Here is a 23,839-nt window from a genome sequence, read left to right on the forward strand (position 1 = left end):
GTTAATCTGTCCTTTGTATAGTGATCCAAGAGAGATTTTCGAAACCTTTGTTGACATATGGAAGCAGGAATACCTTCCTAGAAACAGTTGTTTCTTTTGAGTGACACTAACAGCTTTGTGACGCATAAAGCAGCTCTTTTTGAGAGAGTTTAGAGAGAGTTAGATAGTATTACTAGTAGATAGTAGATAGATAGTATTACTATAAATGGTTTTGGAGAGTCTCAGGTTAAATCAGAGTTAGCTCACTACACATCTGATTTTTCTTCTTTTATATTTTTCTTCTTTTCTTCTTTTTATATTATTGATGTTATATTATTACAGTCATACCTCGGGTTACAGACGCTTCAGGTTGTGTTTTTTCAGGTTACGGACCCGCCGAAACCCGGAAGTACCGGAATGGGTTACTTAAGGGTTTCGGGGGTCGTGCATGCACATAAGTGCTAAATCGCGCTTTGCGCATGCGCAGAAGCACTGAATTGCAACCCGCGTGGGTTGCGAATGCTGCAAGTTGCGAACGTGCATCCCACATGGATCACGTTCGCAACCGGAGTGTCTACTGTACTATGTTTGTATATTCTGCATTATAATTGTTATAATTGTCATGTAGTGGTACCTGCCCTCTGGAACGCCTTCCCACCAGATGTCAAAGAGAAAAACAACTACCAGACTTCTAGAAGACATCTGAAGGCCGCCCTGTTTAGGGGAGTTTTTAATGTTTAATAGACGATTGTATTTTAATATTTTGTTGGAAGCCACCCAGAGTGGCTGGGGAAACACAGCCAGATGGGTGGGGTATAAATAATAAATTATTATTATTATTACCATTTGCTAGCACAATAAACCCACTGAATGACTGAAATAGCATCCTTTTCTCCTGATAATGCAGTACACCAGGTCAATGGTGAATGGATAGGCAACAGCGTCAGCCTTGATGTCTTTCTGTGACATCTGTATGCCCTAGTAGTCTATGCCTCTGCCAGCGCCAGAAAGGCTCAGATATTATTGTGCTGGGGGACAGAGCCAGTACGTTGCACATAATCCTATGCATTTTTACTTGAGACTGAGGTCTCTGGAATCTACTTGTAGTAAATAGTCAAGTATTTGGGATGTTAGCTGTTCAGGCATTCCCTACTCTCAAATGTCATCAAGAATTATACACAGGAGTGAGGGAAGCAGCGAACTGGCTGAAAAGCTATGCTAGCTCTGACAACACAGGGTTAGAAGCCATGGGTTGTCTCCAGCAAAGTCAGAAATAAATTTACCAGCCACAGTAATCTCTTGTCAGCCTTCCCAGGCTTCACTGGTGAGCAGCACCCTAACACGAACCCCAGTGATTAGGTGGAAGCTATCACTGAATGCATCTCTTCCACCATAGTCAACAAGAACCCTCCAAAATAGCATGTTTGAGGGATGACAAAGTATGGGTCAGAACACGCACTGGATTCACTGACCATAGTTTAGGATTGCAACCTAAGTTAGTCGTGCCCATTTCTTTCATTGACTCTGATCCGAGTAGGATAGCTGTTGGATACAATCCAATGATTTGATTATTCCACCCATACCAAAGCTATAAGGCCCCAAATCTGTGTATTCAAGCTTTCCAGATCTTGAAATAAAATAAAATCTATTATGTGTTGGAAGAACTCAGTGCAGAAACTGATTTTCACCTAAGTAGTGCAGCTAAAGGAAGAAAAATATCATGTAGTCTTGACAGCAAAATAACCGAACCAAGTTTGTTTTTTGAGGGAAAAAATGGTTGGTTGGCAGTCCTATGTATATCTAACTTGTTCCTGCAGCTGGAAGGTTCTCTTGACATGTACATCTATGCTCAAGGCTAATTTTGTAACTGATGTCTAAAAACACTTGTTCCTTTTACAGGGGAAGAGTCAGTAGTTTCTGAGCAATAGCTTCGAACAAAACGTGAAGGGAAATCCCTGGGCAAATTAAGTAGCCTTTTGTGTGTATGTCAACAAGGAAGCACTTCCAGACATTGCAAAAGCAACGCCAGAGCAATTCCATGTTTTGACAACTAAGTTGTTGTTAAACATGGAGCTGCTCTGTTACTCACTGTTTGTGGCTTTGTTGGTTTGCTGCATTGACAGAATCGGGAGTGCTCTACCTAGTCATTATAAACTGTACGCATTGTGCTAGAAAAGGCACTAGAGAAAGTTGGCTACTCCTTTCAAAGTAGGCATTGTGGGCTAATCCTAACATTCAGATCATACTGTGAATCAGTGCTTTCCCCCAAGAAAAAAATATGTGCCGGAACTCACTGTGAAGTTCTAGTTAGAGGTAGGTAGCCGTGTTGGTCTGCCGTAGTCAAAACAAAATAAAAAAATTCCTTCCAGTAGCACCTTAGAGACCAACTAAGTTTGTTATTGGTGTGCATGCACCGTGTGCATGCACCGTGAAGTTGTTACAATAAGGCATCGGGTGACTTGGGGCAGCCCTGAACACATGCCAGTTTGACAACAGCCATGTTCACCACTTGTGGAGGTGCTAAAGACTACGGACACTGAGGTCCAGCATCGAGGGCCTTCTGGCGGTTCCCTCACTGCGAGAAGCCAAGTTACAGGGAACCAGGCAGAGGGCCTTCTCAGTAGTGGCATCCGCCCTGTGGAACGCCCTCCCACTAGATGTCAAAGAGAAGAACAACTACCAGACTTTTAGAAGACATCTGAAGGCAGCCCTGTTTAGGGAAGCTTTTAATGTTTGATGCATTACTGTATTTTAATATTTTGTTGGAAGCCGTCCAGAGTGGCTGGGGAAGCCCAGCCAGATGGGCGGGGTATAAATAATAAATTATTATTATTATTATTATTACTACAGCAAACTGTCTTCATTCTCTTAGTTTCAGGAGGATGGCTAGGGCAGCTCAAAAGGGTCCTCATGCAAACATGCACATGTTCAAGGGTAGAGGCCTAGCTGGAATGCTTAAAGTCCACTGCTGCTACACAGAAGACAGAATGAAGAAAGGAAAACACAAATTGGCCCTGCCCAATAGCTTGGCCCATTGCAGCTAGGAGTGGCTAGGAACTAGGTGGAGTCATAGATCTAAAAAAGTGTAGACTCACTCATGCTGGCCAGCTTCTGTTTTGACTTGAAATGTTAGTTTGGGGCTTCTCAGAAGTGTGTAATTCGGCAGGGGGACCGACGGCCTGCAATGGCATCTACCTGCGAGGTGCTGGAGCTGCAGTCTGGCACACTCTGGCTGGAAAAAAAAGCACTGCTTTGAATAATCATATGAACTCATCTTCTGAAATTCTGCAAGAAATGAGCTGTGATGTTGCCATTCGAGGCAGAATGAATGCAAGCAAAAAAAAAAAAAAAATCTCCTTGCATTCATTCTGCCTTGAATGGCAACAGGAAATCTTGTTTCTCGCAGAATTTTAAAAGATGAGTGAAAAAAGGTCTATGCAAAGGTGATCAACTAAAAGCTTGCAGCTGGCAGGGGGCTGGCTAATAGAGTGAGGAAGCATTAGGTAGAGAAGATATAATGGATAAATGTTAGTGGCTGCCAAATGTTTTGTTACCTATCTTCCTTTGTATAACAATGCTGTTTTATACCTGCTGGGTTAGTGCTTTATGGAAATCTTACAAAAGAGCCTGGAGGGGGTGGAAATCAAGAGATGGAACAAGTACAGCCAAACTGCTTTGCTCAGCTGGAGAAGAAGGAATTTTTTAAAAAAATAAAAAATCTGTTTTTTGGTGTTGTTGTCATTGTCACTAAGCTTGGTCGCCTTTAAGTGCTCAGTACACAGCTGTCAATTTGCACTGACTGCCATCACTGCAGCCCAAAGCATCAAGGTTTTTTCTCCCTAAGTATTGCTGCATTTTTGCCAAGCGGAAAAACAACAGCAGCGAACCATGCTGAATTGTACCTGTTCAGTAAAGGCCTTTCTTCTGTGAACCCAGAACTGAAACTTCAGGGCAAAGATTTTGTTTAAAAAGTTTGATAAAAACCCAGATGAACGTTTATTTTGTATTGTGCATGGTATATATTTTATACCATGCTTCATTACCAAAGCCTTGTGGCCACTAACAACCATATACAGTGGTACTTCTGGTTACGAATGGGATCCGTTCTGGAGGCCTAGCTGCATCCCGAAAACTTCGTAACTGGAGGCACCCTTCTGCGCATGCACGTGGCACGACTGAGTGCTTCTGCGCATGCGCGCATGGCGAAACCCAGAAGTATACACTTCCAGGTTTGCTGTGTTCGCAACCCAAAGTTTACGTATCCAGAGGGATATGTAAGCAGAGGTACAACTGTATATATGTCAGGGACTGGGCAAAGGTGGAATGGTGGAGACCGCCTCCCCAGCCTGACCCTTCCAGAGAAGAAGACAGCTCAGAATTATAACAGGGGTTTGAGGGAGAACACAGTTCAGAGGCAGATGAGAGTAAAAGTTGGGAAATAATGGGAGAGGAGGAAGAAGAAGCACCAGGGGAGAGACAGCTGACAGACTCAGTGTCTTTAGAAAGTATTCCAGACCCCCCCTTCCAGAACCCAGTGAGCCTTGAAAGTAGGAGAGCAGAGAGCTCAGAGGCAGAGGACACTTCTCAGCACCTGTAGTGATGATGCATGAAGAGAGAGGGAGGGGATGGAGACTTATCCGGGGCAACACCATTATTCCAAGAGGCTGCATTTCCAAGCCTCTCTCTGTGAATATTGAATAAAAAGCAGTAGGTAAGAACTTTTCCTTGTCTTATCCTTTCCTGGTGACCTGCCGTGGGGTTGGTTTCTCGGCTGCCTGACAATATAGCTCTGCTATAGATGTCCATTTTGTATAATTCTATTTCTTTTATTTTTTGTCATGTTTAAAAATACTTTTTTGACTAGCGGAAGCCATTAGTTGACTCCAGTCCCGAATTATTATATCAATAATAAGAAGAATATAAAATGCATAAAAAACAAACTACAGGTTTAAAAAACAGCTAAAACAGGAGAAGTATTACCAGTATTATGTAAAAGCAGCTGAGACAGTAATTCTGGAGGAGAACGAAACCATAAGAGCAACCAGGGCTGAATCCACACGGAAATAAAAAAACGATGTGAAGATGTTTTTTTAAAAAAATAAAAAATAAAAAAATGGAAAGTATATATAGAATTTGCCATTAGCTCATCATCACCATCTAGTGTCACATTTGTATAATGCACTTAAAACACAGCTGTATAGCTGAGTCTCGGGTGCCATTCATAGCTCCAGAGAACAAGATGAACTTTGCATGATGCCTAAAAGGTTAGAAGAAGGTACCTGGTGAGCATTGACTTCGGTGGAAGTTCCACAAGATGGGCATCAGTTCGACAGGTAGCTAACCACTGTATAGGGGACACCTGGAGAAGACATTCCAAAGAAGCTCTTCTCAAGCAGTCAAGTTCATATAGAAGAAAACAGTTCTTCAGCTACCTGGATCATTCATGGCTTTGAAGTACAGTGACCATGTGTCCTTTTTTGGAAAGGCATAACTGGCCACCCTGCTTTAGTCAGAACCAAGCTCTGTTAAATTCAAAGGAGCTTACTCCCAGGAAATTAACCACAGGATTACAACCATGCTGAGCTTGATAAACTGGGTATCAAAAGATACACTGCTGCTCTTTGGGGTATGTGTAGTAATGGATCAACATAGCAATATAATTTGGAGGAGCTGTTTTTTTGGAACATGGCTATGGATTTGTCTTGGGAGGGTGACAATGGTAGCTGTTATCCACAAGCAACATAGCAATTCATAACAAAGCTGCAAAGATGCTAATTATGTTATCGGGGTTAATGTCCCAGTTGCTACATTTATTCTACTTTGAACATTGTTAAGTATGTCACTGGATTGCTGCTGAGCAGGAACGAGATACTGACTAGCTTGTGTGAATGCGAGCAGCAGTGTCACGGTGACCATCTTAGCAGGGCTATAATTGCATGTCACTTTGTATTTGTCCGCAAATTATTTTTTAAATATTTTTTGCCAGAGTTCTTCTTATCTCATGCTGGTGTTTTTGTCGGATCACAAATGAACGGCTCAGGTTTCGAGATGAAAAGCTCTTTTCATCTATTTCCCCTGACAGCGAGTATACAGCTCCATTCTGTCGTCTCCAAATTAAATGTTTACTTGAGACAATTTTTTTAAAAAGTGTTTTGATTTCCTCTCATTTCCCCATTGAAACCCTAATCGTGCAGGCACATCCAGAACTTCTATGCTGCTAATATTCCTCTTGTTAGAAGGGAAGTGATCCAACTGAAAGAAGCAGAAGAGGAGGAAACACAATTAATTTATAATGGAAGAGATGTGCCAATGAATAGAAACTGCTTCTCTGCATAAGCTTATAGATACATTAAACATAAGAAAGAGTTTAGGTGCTCCTGCCAACTTGCAGGCATCTGGTTGGCCACAGAGAGAACAGGATACTGGACTAAGGTAAAGGTAAAGGGACCCCTGACCATTAGGTCCAGTCGTGGCCGATTCTGGGGTTGCGGCGCTCATCTCGCTTTATTGGCTGAGGGAGCCGGCGTACAGCTTCCGGGTCATGTGGCCAGCATGATTAAGCCGCTTCTGGCGAACCAGAGCAGCACACGGAAACGCCGTTTACCTTCCTGCCAGAGCGGTACCTATTCATCTACTTGCACTTTGACGTGCTTTCAAACTGCTAGGTTGGCAGGAGCAGGGACCGAGCAACAGGAGCTCACCCCGTCGCGGGGATTCAAACTGCCGACATTCTGATTGGCAAGTCCTAGGCTCTGTGGTTTAACCCACAGTGGCACCCGCGTCCTGGATACTGGACTAGATGTGCCCTAATCCAACAGGCTAGCCTTGTGTTCTTGTGACAAATCTCTACCCCCCCCCCCATAATATTTTTTACTGGTTTTCATTTGCACACTCCACATACACATATTGTATTACATTTCACATTTACACCTGCTCCCCAGAGCCAATCTCCCTCCTTCCCTCTTCTGGCCTTTTATATCACATCTAACTTTTTCACATTGTCTACATCCATTTTGTATATTATTGTTCTTCTTTCGTCTTTGTCCATAGAGTGCCTATAGTCAAATAAATCCTCCTGTGTATACAATTCTTATTGTCTGTCTATATTCATTTACAACTACCATCAGTTACATTAATCACATTGCACAGTTTACTTTTTGTTATTTTCTTTATCCAGAAATTTTCTTTGTATTTCACATTATGAGGTTTATTTCAGTTCTACTGGTTTCACTATTTCACCTTATCCTTCCTATGTATGACACAAATTTTTCCCATTCTTTTTGAAATGTTTCATCGCCCTGTTGTTGAATTTCCCCCATTAATCTAGCTATTTCTGCACGTTCCATTACCTTCTGTCACCATTCTTCTGCTGTTGGTACTTGCTGTTCTTTCCAAATCTTGTGACAAATCTCTAGCTGCGCCAATCGTTCGATTTCTTTAGTCTGTTCTTATGGCATAACATGGTCAAACCTGGGGAACCAGGGCAAATTTATAGCAATATTGGAAACATACAGTACATGTTCCAGTGGCGTGGGGTTTTTTTTGGTAGGGGAACAGTTAGGGCCAGAGGCATCAGCTTGCAAGAGTGATGTTGGGGTGGGAAGGGTAATGATGTTGCATGTGTGAGCATCACACCTCCCTCCATAGCTGGGCAGAAGCTTCCCGGGCTTTAGGAAGGAGGCGCCAGGCCTCTGAGAGGAGGCTGGAGCTTTCCTGCCTCCTTCCCAAAGCCAGGTAGGCTTTGGGAAGTTGGCGGAAGGGTCCTTGGACCCATCAGAGCATTGTGCCTCCCACCCTAAGCCGAGCAGAAGCTTCTCGGTTTTTCGCAAGGAGGCACCAAGGGAACATTTAGGGGATTAGTCTAGTTGCCCTAGTCTGCTGACTGCATGCCACTGTCATGTTCCGTATTCAGAATTTGAGGAATTAATATAATTTTCAAGAGAGCTAAATGGGAGAAAACACACGAACAACGGAAGTATCTTGACAGTATTCTACTGTGACATACATTTTGGTCTTTGGAAGTACAGGACTGGAGGGCAACAGCCAGGGATAGAGAACTTTGTTTGGTTCACATTTTAAAATGAACCAGCTTAATCCTCAGTTCCCAGACTTATATGCAGATCTCAGCACTGTCTGTCTGCACTAGGCTTCTAATGTGTGCTGAGAGCTGTTAGGAGACTCCCCCTTATTCCCCTCACAGAACTACAATTCCCAGAGTTCCTTGGGAGAGGGATTGATGGGAATGAATGGAACTAGTGCTGCAGCATCAATTTCCATACGCACACTCCAATAGTTTTCAGCATCTTAAAAAGCAGAGACATCACCTTGCCAACAAAGGTCCGTATAGTTAAAGCTATGGTTTTCTCAGTAGTGATGTATGAAAGTGAGAGCTGGACCATAAAGAAGGCTGATCGCCAAAGAATTGATGCTTTTGAATTATGGTGCTGGAGGAGACTCTTGAGAGTCCCATGGCCTGCAAGAAGATCAAACCTATCCATTCTTAAGGAAATCAGCCCTGAATGCTCGCTGGAAGGACAGATCCTGAAGCTGAGACTCCAATACTTTGGCCACCTCATGAGAAGAGAAGACTCCCTGGAAAAGACCCTGATGTTGGGAAAGATGGAGGGCACAAGGAGAAGGGGGCGACAGAGGACAAGACTGTTGGACAGTGTTCTCGAAGCTACCAGCATGAGTTTGACTAAACTGCGGGAGGCAGTGGAAGACAGAAGTGCCTGGTGTGCTCTGGTTAATGGGGTCACGAAGAGTCGGACATGACTAAACGACTAAACAACAACAACATTCTGTGTAAAGCGCCTGTCAAATGCACTCTCCTCTCTTGTCTGCTTTAAAATATTCATTATACATTGAAGAAAATGTTACATGACTCAAATGCTATGGTGGTATTCAAATCAAGGTAGATCTCATTCGGCTCAGCTTTCTGCATATACTTTTAACCTCAATGCCTTTCTATCGCTACTGCACATGATTTATTAAGTGCCTGTATTATCACCTTCAAATAACTCCTGTGACCCTCCTGTGTGGCATAGCATCGATCACTTGTCAACAGAACTGCAGCTGTGTGCACAATGGTTCTTATTTGCCCTTATTACCAAAATATATTGCTGCCTACAGGGTTTTCTTATTATTAAAAATAAAGCCACTAGCATCTCCTTCTGCTGCTACTAATCTCAATGTTAATGTATGGGTGGAAGTACCAAATGATAGCCCTTCTAGCAGTGACTCATAATTCGAGATGCCTTGCCTTGCTTCAAGGTAACATCCCACCATCATCTTCTTTTCTTCTTCCTGGTGCTCTGACCTGAAGGCAAGGATAAAGACTGATGGTTAAATTCAAGCATTTACATATTGTAAATAATTGAAAGGGGGTTCTGTGATGCTAAAAGCTGAAAACTGCTCTACATCATCAAAGTGCTAACTTGAGAATTAGCAGCATACGAAATAGCTGGATGCAGAAATAGACATGATGTTTATAATTCCCCTTTCACTGTTTGTTGCTTTTTATGGATAGATATTCTTCCAGCATGCTGCTGCTTTCATATAAGTTTAGATTTCTTCCTCATTCGGGTCTTAAACAGGAACATGGGTTTCTTTCCCGCTACGGAGAAATTAATGCAGGATAGCTAGAAAGATTGCATTCTAATTGTGAATAGGTCACTTTCTGACTTCTAAAGGGATGCAGAAATATCCCTGAGCTTGCCCCCCAATGTAAGTTATGTAAACAGTCATGCAACTCACATAACTTACTGTATTTTTTGCTCTATAAGACTCACTTTTTCCCTCCTAAAAAGTAAGGGGAAACGTGTGTGTGCCTTATGGGGCGAATGCAGGCTGCGCAGCTATCACAGAAGCCAGAACAGCAAGAGGGATCGCTGCTTTCATTGCGCAGCGATCCCTCTTGCTGTTCTGGCTTCTGAGATTCATAATATTTTTTTTCTTGTTTTCCTACTCCAAAAACTAGGTGCGTCTTGTGGTCTGGTGCATCTTACAGAGCAAAAAATACGGTAAGTAAATTAGTGGACAGCAAAGCAGATAATGTTGTATCTGATGGCAACTGAATTGCAGTGGAATGGAAACAGTGCTGATTGTAGCAAAAGCAGTCTGGAACAGAAATTGCTGCCTTCTTACATCCCCAGCGCCATGGCAATGTTTACAGTGCCTTCTAACTTTTTGTTGCTTTTGCTGCAATAGCCTGACATGGTTGGCCCTCTGGAATTCCCTTTAAGCTTGTTAGTAACGGTTGGCAAAAGTCTTTGTGGGAAATCCTGAAGTCAGTCACAGTTTTTCAGCACTGCCTTTTGAAAACTGAAATGGTAGAAATACCACCCACCTCTGTTCCTTTTCCCCATATGATATCTTTAAAAAGTGCTGTTTTATGTGATTCTCCGCATGGCAGAGATGAATCTTGGATTGAAACAAATGCACAGCATGCCACCCAAACCAGGAAGTAGGTAAGTCAAAATAAAGGGAAAACAAGAGAGGTAAGACTGAAGCGCTCAAAGAGACAATCACGTCTCTGCAGAGAAACTACCATGCCTTTGGGAAAGCAGAAGACTGTTTTGTTTGAACTCTTTGTTTGAGTGACAGAGTTGGAGGTGTGCATTTGCAAAAATTACCACAAAGGAGACTTGTAAATGTTAGAAGCCTCTTTGTCATGTCTGCGAGTCCAAATCAGATTTTGAAGGCTGAGCTAGTTGTTTCCCCTCTTTCCTCCTGCCTTCCTTCTTTTGCAGTTTGTAGTCACTAAAGGCAATTGCTTCCTACTGAGAAATGTTGCTTTTCTCTTGCAATGGAATGTAAGTTCATAGCTGATCCCAGTGGATGGTGCATTGAGCTTGGATTGAGGAAATTAAATCCTAGGCTTGCCATAGAGTTGTTAGGTGCTTGTAGGTGAATAAATCACACGTCATCTATTTTCCAGTTGTGACAGGGTGGATAAAAATGGTCAAGTTTTTAAAACCAAAACAACAGGTTTTTTTTTTTTAATTGAATCATCTATTTTTATCCACCAGGAATATGATTACATGGTTCCAGCTATACTGAATCATAGTTTATAAGTGCAGAATGAAGAAACAAAGAGGACTACTGCCTTAGGCAGTGTTGCTCATTACTGGTACAATCAAATAATAAAAATATAAACAGTTCTGAAACTCTTATTCCATGGCCCAATTTATGTGTGCAAGGGCTGCTGAGATGGAACCTTGAAATTCAAGCTATGCTAGTAAAACCACTCCTCACATTGCTTTAGCATTTTATTTGGCATAATGGAATTATCAAAACAAGCCAGGTATGTGCTCCACATGCAAAACTTACTGACTGCCAAGGTGTTTGGAGACAAAGAAGAATCCAATTCTCTCTAGAAAGGAAGAAAAGGCAAATCCATACTTCCCCTTTTTCTGCTAGACTATGAAAGGCGATTTAATAAATTTTGGCCTAAGTTCAAGGTTCTTTCTGTGTTTTTATATGTGCTGGAAGCTGCCCAGAGTGGCTGGGCAACCCAGTCAGATGGGCAGGGTGCAAATAATAAATTATTATAATTATTGTTATAAAGTTGCATTTCAGGCATTAGACATGCTACGCTTAGTATATATGAAATGGACTTGGGCATTCCCTATCACCTTCCTAACCACCAAAAATCAATTTTATTTTATTTTTAATAGATTTGTTGTGCTAGGATGACAGAGCACATTAATTCATTTTAATTAAGTTGGGTGGGGGAAGGGGGTTATTGGTTTGTTGTTGCTGCTGTTGCTGCTGCTGTGTATTTTATGTTTTTTATCTTGTATTTTTATTTTGTGAACTACCCTGAGATCTGTGGAGGATAGCTCAGTCCGTAGAGCATGGGACTCTTAATCTCAGTGTCATGGATTCTAGCCCCATATTGGGCAAAATATTCCTGCACTGCAGGGAGTTGGACTAGATTATCCTTGTGGTTTCATCCAGCTCTACAATTCTATGATCCTATAGATGGAGGGTGGTACACAAATTTAATTAACAAGAACAACAACTGTACAAGCCAACATTTCTGGTATGCGCTTGAATCCCCACCACAAAAATAGTGCTATTCTGGATGCATCCAAAAATAAGTAAGCTTTAACAGAATAAATATGCTTCAGCCCCACCTACAGTTGGGGCAGACTAACTACAGCTTCAGCAGGTAACACATAGGTAACACTACACCTGCCTCCAGAAGGAAGAATATTGCTGCCCTCAGTCCAGTTTTGCCGTTTCCCCCCTCCCCACTGAGCTGGGGTGATCTGAATGTTGAGAAGCTACTGTCAGCAGACTGGGGAAAAGAGCTCTGGCTTGTGGATTTCCAGTCATAGACCCATCAGAGCAGTACAGGATCACTCACAATTCCTGAAGAAATTTATCTGGGAATTTATCCAGTCAGCTGAGCGATTGGATAAAACTATGGAATGAAGGTTTACAATTTATTGCATGTAATGCATTAAAAGAAAATATGATGAAAATGATGTATAGATGGTATATTACACCAGTGAAGTTAGCAAAAATGTATAAAGTTAGTAATAAATGTTGGAAATGCAAGGAAAAAGAGGGAACATTTTATCACATGTGGTGGGAATGTAAAAAGGTGAAATGCTTCTGGGAGATGATATATAACGAGTTGAAACAAATGTTGAAATATACATTTATAAAGAAACCAGAAGCATTTCTCTTGGGTATTGTTGGAAATGATATAAATAAAAAGGAATGTAAGCTTTTTCTATATGCAGTAACAGCAGCAAGAATATTATTGGCCCAAAAATGGAAGCAAGAAGAATTACCAACGATGGAAGAATGGAGGATAATAATAATAATAATAATAATAATAATAATAATAATAATAATAATAATATCTTTATTGTCATTGCCCCCTCTCAGGGACAACGAAATTACTTGAAACTAATGGACTATGCGGAACTTGACAAACTAACAGGAAGGATTCGAAACCGGCGGGACCAGAAATTCACCGAAGACTGGAGTAAATTTACGGATTATTTGAAAAGTATTTGTGATGACCAGACGACCTTTGTAGGTTTACAAGAAGTTCTGTGAGGAATAAGATAAGAAATATTGTAAGAGATTATATGTTAAAAGATGTAAAGACAATATTAAGTTAGGAAATGCATAAGAAGTGATTAAGACAGAGGATTATCAGAGGTGCTGATGGAAGTCCAATAAGATTGTATTTATGATAAACTGTGTGGTATGTTTTATAATCTTATATGATAAAAACCAATATTTTTTTTTTTAATTATCTAGTGCACATGTAGTTCAACGTGCTCAATAATTCCTCAGATATTTATAAAAAATCAAATGGGCATCTAGATATGCCAAAGGTCTAGGAAGTGGCGACTAACAGAAGCAGGCATGGGAAATGCAGCAATGTCTGGGTTCTCCATAGAACTATACCTGAAATAGAGTAGGATTCTGTAGTATTGCACATGCACAATACAATGTTTATATAGCTTTTGCTCCCCAAGATGGTTGCCCAAAAACAATGACCTCTTTGCCTCAAATCTTTTAAACACACAGGCATTTGATGGTTTTCCTATTCAGTCTATCACTTCTGTATCTTGAGTGTTGGAGGGAATAGCTTCCTGGAATAAAGCCTGGATTTCAATAGTGAAAGCAAACAAAATTATATGCATCAAGAATGAAATGATGTATTAATTGCATTCTACCTACAGCTGACATGGTGCAGCTAAAGAAACATGGAATTATCCTCCTCGGTATTTAGTAAATGCCATTTTAACCTAAAAAGGATCATTATTTAAAATTCACATTGCTGTCTTACATTTACAAATTAAAGAAATTGAATCGTGATGTAATTGTACTGTTTCTTCTATTCATTGATTACACCCTTCGGTATGTTTCATTTATCCAACTGTTTTATTTCAACATATGTTGTATTTCAACCTTTGGACCAGCTTCATTCACTTTTGATATGTAGGATTTTGCTCCCCTTTTCACAACTGGAATAAACCAATTAGCCTTTGCTGTCCTTTCAGATTAGATATATAAAGTATGTGCTGTGAGCAGCTCATTGCTTTCCTAATAATAATAATAATAATAATAATAATAAAAAAATGTGCTGCATAATGAAGCAATAGTGACCTTGAGTTATCGATCTGCACTATCTTTGTGTGGCAGATGATGGGACCCAGATGCAAAGCACAGTATAACAGAAAATTCATTTTAAGAACTAGTTCTAGTTCATCATGTCAGTTCCAGTATGTCATTTTACTAAGCAAACTAATTCAAGTTCATCCAAATGAACTGTTTTGTTCACAAAAAAGTTCATCATTGGCAAATATTCTTCAAAATTCAGAATGTAACAAATCGCTGCACTGGAGTATACCATTCAAAAGTTTATCAGGGGCCACACATGAGCCAACGGGTGAAAATTTTCCCCATAATTATATTTTCATACAGTCATACCTCATGTTGCATCTGCTTCAGGGTATGGCTTTTCAAGTTGCGTCCCGCGGTAACCTGGAAGTACCGGAACGGTTACTTCCGGGTTTCACCGCTTGCGCATGTGCAGAACTGCTAAATCGCGCAGTGTGCATGCGCAGACACGACCCTTCTGGATGCAAACACTTCAAGTTGCAGACGTGCCTCCAGGACGGATTACGTCCGCAACTCGAGGTCCACTGTACTAGAAAAGATTTAATCTATTTAATAGAACGGGACACAGGGCATCATTCTCTTTATTCCTTGCATCTGTAGTTCATTCTCTAAGCTGCTATTGTTGGAAAAGAGCATATATTGTCATCAGGGAAGACACAGGAAATATTATTTCCCTCTGATTAAAGGTAAAGGGACCCCTGACCATTAGGTCCAGTCGTGACTGACTCTGGGGTTGCGGCGCTCATCTCGCTTTACTGTCTGAGGGAGCCGGCGTACAGCTTCCGGGTCATGTGGCCAGCATGACTAAGCCGCTTCTGGCGAACCAGAGCAGCGCACGGAAACGCCGTTTACCTTCCCGCCTGAGCGGTACCTATTTATCTACTTGCACTTTGATGTGCTTTCGAACTGCTAGGTTGGCAGGAGTAGGGACCAAGCAACGGGAGCTCACCCCGTCACGGGGATTCGAACCGCCAACCTTCTGATCGGCAAGTCCTAGGCTCTGTGGTTTAACCCACAGTGCCACCCATGTCCCTTTCCCTCTGATTACTTAGCAATAATTATTAAGTGACGAAGCATCCTTCAAAGCAGCACCACATCTTTATCTGCCTAATATGCCTTAGAACCTTGCCTCCACAGCTTGCTTTCTAACTTTGTAGATGTCAAACTATCTTTCTTTCTTTTTTTAAAAAAACGAAAGTTAAGAGTCTAGATCTTACATTTGTGGTGGGTGGCTGGAATGAACGTGAAGAAGAGCTAGAAATCATTCAGATGAACTGAAATCACCTTTAGTTCACCCATTACCCTTTCAGGTATAGTTCTGAAATTCAACTAAACTAGTTAATTGAAAGCACTGGATGGATGAGATAGCCTGATTGCAGTTAGCTTTCTTCTGGAAACTTCTCGTTTGCATTACTGCAATGTATGGTATGCAGGTTGCCTTTGAACATGATCTGGAAACTTCAGTTTGTCCAAAATAGCACTGCAAGATTGTTATCTGGAGCTAGAAGTTTTGATCATATTATACCAGTGCTTTACTCTCTGCTGGTTTCCAGTCTGCTTCTCTGCCCTATTCAGACTGAGTGTTCATCTGGAAGGAACCATTAAGGGTTTATCAGCTATGCCATAGATGTAGGATGCTGTTAGATGGAAAGAGATGCTGAACCATAAGGTTCAACAAAGAGCCTTTTCCACAACCAGTTGTCTGCACAGTAGAACAGAACATCATGGGAAATGGCAGGCACAGAACTCTGCTTGTGTTATGATTTAGCATGCTGGGAATGGATGTTTTCAAGAACTTGCCAAAGACTGATGTACAAAATAATAATAATAATATTATATTATAATAATATTATTAATAATAAATAATATTATTATTATTATTATTTATACCCCGCCCATCTGGCTGAGTTTCCCTAGCCACTCTGGGCGGCTCCCAATCAAATGTTAAAAACAGTACAGCATTAAATATTAAAAACTTCACTAAACAGGGCTGCCTTCAGATGTCTTTTAAAGATAGGATAGCTGCTTATTTCCTTCACATCTGAAGGGAGGGTGTTCCACAGGGCGCCACTACCGAGAAGGCCCTCTGTCTGGTTCCCTGTAACCTCATTTCTCGCAATGAGGAAACCGCCAGAAGGCCCTCGGTGCTGGATCTCAGTGTCCAGGCTGAACAATGAGGGTGGAGACGCTCCTTCAGGTATACAGGACCGAGGTTATTTAGGGCTTTAAAGGTCAGCACCAACACTTTGAATTGTGCTTGGAAATGTACAAGGTATTTCTCATAAGTGGCACCTATCACACAATCAACTAGGTATGAAAATGCCAAATCTTCAGCCAGTTCCAATTCTAAAGTTCTTAAATACTCAAGTCCAAAACATATCTACAGATCTGAATGATGAGTTGAACCTCAAAATCTGGCAGGAACTACCACCAGGTCAGAACTGGGAAGTCAAAGATTGCCTGGATCTATTTACTGATGAGCAGCTGTTTATAGATGTGTTAGATGGGCTGGGAGCAAACACATGCTCTGTGGACCAGTGTGAAGTTGAATATGGTGATGTACGGATGCAGCCTTGGTTTCCTGTACTGTTTCCTGCAACCAGCAATTGCTCCTTCCAGCAAACAAAATAGCCGTTGCCTGTTATCATAGCAGAACTGTTGGCATTTCTATCCCAAACCCAGTCCACTTAGGAAATGCTAACCGCAGTGTTTCTGTATCTTTTCAAGTTGAGTTGATATTTTGAGGGTACCTGCAGGTGTCAAAGGATACTTAGATTCAGTGCTTTGTGGGGTGGGGTGGTTACGAACAATAGGATCACACTCCAAGTGAATGCGCACCCAGCTTATCTCAAACAACATTCATGTAGGAACTGCATTTATCTATGCAGTCCTCAATATTCCCAGCTAAGTTGTGCTTCAGGGCAGACCGAGTGAACAAAAAAGCCATAAATCTGTACCTGTTTGCGTGCTGAGGTCCCCCAAAACACCCCTACCCCAATAACTCACACATCACTCATAAATTTTTGTTTAAGGTTTTTGGCATAGTTTTGGCCACAACTTTATTAAACATACAAATTGTGAGTGGTTGCTTAGGCATTGGTTATGACTAGCTGTCCCCCCCGCCTTGGGGGACAGCACTGACTCCCGGATTCCAGCGAGAGCCAGTGTGGAGGAACAAGATCAGGGATAACTGGAGCTGCGACACAGACCCTCAGCTTCTCCCCGCATGCTCCCAGGAGCTTACGCGGCCCGCACCCGATTCCAGGGGTTTGGACGAGAGGATGGTAAGCCCCTGAATTCCTTTAACAGAATTTCCATGCAGCAGCAGCATTGGAGGGGCAGGCACAGCCAATCCATACCCCTCCACCAACCAATTTAAACCAATGCCTAACCGCCTTGCTTAGGCATTGGTTATGACTAGCTGTCCCCCCCGCCTTGGGGGACAGCACTGACTCCCGGATTCCAGCGAGAGCCAGTGTGGAGGAACAAGATCAGGGATAACTGGAGCTGCGACACAGACCCTCAGCTTCTCCCCGCATGCTCCCAGGAGCTTACGCGGCCCGCACCCGATTCCAGGGGTTTGGACGAGAGGATGGTAAGCCCCTGAATTCCTTTAACAGAATTTCCATGCAGCAGCAGCATTGGAGGGGCAGGCACAGCCAATCCATACCCCTCCACCAACCAATTTAAACCAATGCCTAACCGCCAACCTTACAAGTTGTGACGATTTGCTACGCAGTAGGCAAAAACCAAATGGCACACACTAATCAGCCAAATGGAAAAATTCCTACCAGGCCCCCGCACCAAGGCGGACGACCCCATGATAGGCATAGCAAGGTCAAAGCACAAGCCCAAAAGGGAGGGCGGGCGGGTGATCCGGTTCCCACATTGAAAGAGAAAGCAGCTTGCTGTAAACCTTGTTTAAATAACCTGTTCCCACCCCCAAATTGGCAACATCCATTTTATCCCAGCAACTCAAACAGCCAATCCTTGCCAGGCCCCTCTATCTTATACTGCCTGGCAACTATGGGGTGTCTTGCTAGGCCCCATCCGCAACACGTGCTCTCCTTTAGTGAGAACACGCTTTGCGTGCTGAGGTCCCCCAAAACACCCCTACCCCAATAACTCACACATCACTCATAAATTTTTGTTTAAGGTTTTTGGCATAGTTTTGGCCACAACTTTATTAAACATACAAATTGTGAGTGGTTGCTTAGGCATTGGTTATGACTAGCTGTCCCCCCCGCCTTGGGGGACAGCACTGACTCCCGGATTCCAGCGAGAGCCAGTGTGGAGGAACAAGATCAGGGATAACTGGAGCTGCGACACAGACCCTCAGCTTCTCCCCGCATGCTCCCAGGAGCTTACGCGGCCCGCACCCGATTCCAGGGGTTTGGACGAGAGGATGGTAAGCCCCTGAATTCCTTTAACAGAATTTCCATGCAGCAGCAGCATTGGAGGGGCAGGCACAGCCAATCCATACCCCTCCACCAACCAATTTAAACCAATGCCTAACCGCCTTGCTTAGGCATTGGTTATGACTAGCTGTCCCCCCCGCCTTGGGGGACAGCACTGACTCCCGGATTCCAGCGAGAGCCAGTGTGGAGGAACAAGATCAGGGATAACTGGAGCTGCGACACAGACCCTCAGCTTCTCCCCGCATGCTCCCAGGAGCTTACGCGGCCCGCACCCGATTCCAGGGGTTTGGACGAGAGGATGGTAAGCCCCTGAATTCCTTTAACAGAATTTCCATGCAGCAGCAGCATTGGAGGGGCAGGCACAGCCAATCCATACCCCTCCACCAACCAATTTAAACCAATGCCTAACCGCCACAGAGCCTTAGCTCACCGCCAAACCACTCACAAATGCAACCCTTCCTTCAATCCCAAAGCAACCGTAGCCAACCAGGTGTCGTTCCCCATAGGGGAAAGATGTACCCTAAAGGGGGCAGCAGCCTTGAAGGCAATCACAGGGTGCAAAATCACGGAACCACCTGAAGCAAGGACCTATTTTATTTTACTTTATTATTTATTTTATTTTATTTTATTTTCCACTGCCTTATTAACATGCTTTCCGGCCTCTTCGGTGGTAGTTTGTCTAGACATTGGTTCCCGACTAGCTGCACCTGACCTCAGCAGGGCAGCACTGACGACTGGGCCCCACCATATCGTCAGTACAAGCAAACATTGTGGGGGAGCAATGAATCCCAAAGCAACCGCATCCAGCCAGGTGTTGTACCCCATAGGGGAAAGATGCACCCCATCTGCCCTAAAGAGGGCAACAGCCTTGAAGAAAAACAGCAGGGTGCAATATCACAGAGCCACCTAAAGCAAGGACCTATTTTATTTTATTTGTTATTTTATTTTATTTACTTTATTTATTTTATTTTATTTTCCACCGCCATATTAACATGCTTTCTGGCCTGCTCGGTGGTAGTTTGTTTAGGCATTGGTTCCCGACTAGCTGCACCTGACCTCAGCAGGGCAGCACTGACGACTGGGCCCCACCATATCGTCAGTACAAGCAAACATCGTTGGGGAGCAATGAACCAGGATCAGACTCAAGCTCACCCCAAATGCTCCCAAGGACTCTTGCGTGGCCCTACCCCTCGAAAGGGGTTGACAAAAGCATGGCAAATCCTTGGATTCCTTTAATGGAATATCTTTGCACATTGGAGGGGACAGGTGCTCAAACCCCCCCTCCAGATCACCTTGAACCAATGCCTTAAATTATTTTGAGTCCAGGGAGAGCTGCCATCAACTCGAACCAAGCCCTCTTGCATGCAGGAATGCAAACTTATGCTGGAGGAAGACGGCAAATCATTCTCGCCTAGCTGTACCACCAGCACTGCGGGAGGACCTGCACAGGTCACACTTGACCGCACCAAAGGAAGGATCTCCTCCCAAAGCATTCCCCATCTGGACATCCAGTATATGTTCACATGGGCAGGAAGACTGAGATGGCGCCCCAGTCCAGACTCGTCAGCGCGCTTGCCAGCCGAGTGTATGCTATGGCCCAAGTGCGCACAGCTGCTCCTATGAAAAAAGGAAGTAACAGACAAGCATCAGCACAGACATCATTGTGACACTTCCTGATATAACCCTTGTCAGCGTCAGACTTCCAATGACCCGTATTCACAATCCTGTCTACTGACAGGCCCCCAGTGTGCAGCCTTTGCAGCAGCCCTATTCAGAAGGAATGAGGCGTGTTCAGCGGTAGGCAAGCCGCAGGCCGTAATAACTGGTGCACGACGTAAGCACATTGATGCCTGGCTAACAGGAACCCATTTTCATGCACTAGGAGCGGGCCAGCCCCCAGGGGAATGAAAAGCCAAATATTTCTGGTATCCATAACTGGGCAAGGGCCCTCCTCACCTGTAACGGGAAGCCTGATTGTGGCACTCCTGCCCACTAAGTCTGTTTTAGAGTTCCCAACTCTAATGACAAGCTCCAAAGCAGATAAGGAAAAGTCCTGAAGCAATAAGCCTCCAGACTCTCAGCCCCGTGCTGGCTCCAACAACCATTTCCCCAACCCTCAGTGCACCAAAATGCAATGGAATACTGAAAGGAATCTCGCCTTGATCTTTTACCAGCAGATAAGCTTTAGCTTGTTGCAGATACTGCATAGGTAAAATTGACCGACTTCCTGCCCACTGTCCTATGAGGTCGGAGCCTATTCCAACCTTCCAAGGCCCTGCGCACTACAAACTTTATACAAGGGTCTCTGAAAATTAAAGCTTCAGTATAACAGACATTGCAGCGGACTGAATTCTTATAGTTATAACAGCATGCCCAATCTGCAGCAGGTGGACCAAATACTGCAGGATCTGCTCAGGGGATGGGGGCCAGTTCATCGGAATGGCCAAGGACTGCCAGCTTAGGGCTAAGAAATCCATCCAGGCCTTCCCATAAGAGCTAAAAGCAGAAAGGGAAATGGAAGCTGCTGCTCTCTGTAATTACTAATTGTTGTCAAAATGCCACAGGTGGTCTGGAAAAGTCTGGCAGTAGCTGAGTGTCTGGAGCCCAGGATCCGAAGCACTCCATCTGAAAATGGGATAGAGTGTCAGTGACATCATTAGAGGATCCCGTAATCAGGAGAGCAGAAAGCACAATATTAAACCTTAAGCGGCGCAGCTCAAAAGCGTGAGCGGAGGGGCGGAGACTCTGCTGGAGCGTGAGGACTGTTTTGCCAAGACGCTCACCACTACCTGGTTATCAGACCAAAAGCAGATCTGATGTTCACTGAACTCCTCGGGCCACATGTGAACTGCTACTACAATGGGGAAAACTCAAGAAAAGTTAGGTCACATGATTGCCTCACCATACCGGGCTTGAGGCCATGGCTTTGCACACCAGCAGCCCCTGAAATAAAAACCAAAGGGCAAAGATCCAGCAGCATCAGCATGAACCTGAAAATCCCTGTGCAAGTTCCAGGTATCCTGCCATGGCCAACTACTATTGCATACATTTAGGAATTGCAACCATTGCATGAGATCCCATTGCATGTATGAGAAAGGTAAGGGGACCTCAGGCCGCAGGCAGCCTGGCCTAGTGGAAAGGGAAGGGGCGGCCTGGGGCAACCACTCTGCATGCAAGATTAATTAAGTGACCCAGCAAGATCGGATCTGATGAAGCATCACTTGCTACAGAGGAAGTATTACAAAATAACTTCCTTCAAGGCAGACAGCTTCTCCATAGGCAAGTGGTATGTTTTAGCAAACGATATCCATCTGGATCCCTAAATAAAATGGGAATATGGGCAAAAGGTATTGAGGTATTGCTTGCCAGCTTCCAGCCCCTGCTTGGGCAGGGGGCATCTTGTGCTGCCATCATAATACGTAAATTTACAGGGCTGACGCTGGCCAGAACCCCTAAAGAAGTCCCGACAAAGCTGCTGCCGAGCCAGCTTCCTTTTCAGACACACACTCTGTGCAATGCAACTACACACTCCATGCAACACAACTACACACTCCGTTCAATGCAACTACACACTCCATGCAATGCAACTACACACTCCGTTCAATGCAACTACACACTCCGTGCAATGCAAAAACGCACTCTGTGCAATGCAACTACCCTCCATGCAATGCAACTATACTCCCTGCAATGCAACTACACGCTCCGTGCAATGGAACTACATACTCCGTTCAATGCAACTACACACTCCGTGCAATGCAACTACACACTCCGTTCAATGCAACTACACACTCTGTGCAATGCAACTACACACTCCGTGCAATGCACACACACTCTGTGCAATGCAAAAAACACACTCTGTGCAATGCAACTACACCCTCCGTGCAATGCACACACACTCTGTGCAATGCACACACACTCTGTGCAATGCAACTACACACTCCTTGCAATGCGCCCACAACCACACTCCGTGCAATGCAACAACACACTCCGTGCAATGCAACTACACTCCGTGCAATGCAACTACACTCCGTGCAATGCACACACACCCTCCATACAATGCGCACAACCTCCGTGCAATGCAAATGCAAATCTCTCATGCAATGCAATGCAAATGCAGCCCGTGCAGCGCTGTGCCCTGCAACGCACAGAGCAAACTGCAATGCGGGCACGCAAAGGTGCTTTCTCCCGCTTGCATATTGCAAACGTGGCGCCTGTTACATCCCTCGCAGTGAGGGAACCACCAAAAGACCCTCGACACTGGACCTAAGTGTCCAGGTAGAGCAATGGGGGAGCATGCAGCTGTCCCATATAGGGACCAATCCTGCAACCTAGGCATTACCGGCAAAAGCCCTGTCATAGTCCGCAAAAACTAAACAATGTAAGGAACCGGTGAAACCAATGCTTCATGGACCACATGGGGACACTATTCAGGCCGGAAACGCTTCCAGGCCATCGAATTCTAGGGCAAAGCCCTAGGATCACGTGCTAGGCCAGGCATGAATGTGTCCATCAGAGACTTAAAAATTAACTGCTACCTGTAGCAGACTTAGGCTTGGAAGTTATGTGCAGGCCAAATAGGCCTCCCTGCCTCTGCTCTTGAGAATCTTAGTCTCATAGCAATATTAAAGGAACTCAATATAGTGCTCCCGCCCAAGGCTAGATTAAAATTTGGCCAACAGCGCTGCACACACTCAAATAAAGCCAACTTTCGGGGGTGCTATAAACGAAAGCGATTCCAGCTAAGCTGGGAACAGCCCTGACTAGCCCCACAATTTACAACAGGAGAAATGGGGGAAACCTTTTTTGCGAAAGAAAGCCCCTAACGGGGACTCTCTCCCTATTGGGAAAGGCAAGCCACAGATACAGGGAGAATCTTCCCACAGGGCAGGGTAAGGGATGGGGTGGGAAATCGAATAGGAAAGGGGAATTAAATTATTTAAGGGACTAAAGAGGATTAAAAGAAGGGGGAAATAAAGAAATGTAACCAGACAATGAGAAGATTGCATCACTGTCCTCCAGACAGTCCAAGTGCTCCACGTGATCCGGTTCCCACATTGAAAGAGAAAGCAGCTTGCTGTAAACCTTGTTTAAATAACCTGTTCCCACCCCCAAATTGGCAACATCCATTTTATCCCAGCAACTCAAACAGCCAATCCTTGCCAGGCCCCTCTATCTTATACTGCCTGGCAACTATGGGGTGTCTTGCTAGGCCCCATCCGCAACACGTGCTCTCCTTTAGTGAGAACACGCTTTGCATGCAGACATAAACACAAAGGAAGGCTTTTCAC

This window comes from Podarcis filfolensis (assembly GCF_964270895.1).
Source record: "Podarcis filfolensis genome assembly, chromosome: 4".
Taxonomy (NCBI): Eukaryota; Metazoa; Chordata; class Lepidosauria; order Squamata; family Lacertidae; genus Podarcis; species Podarcis filfolensis.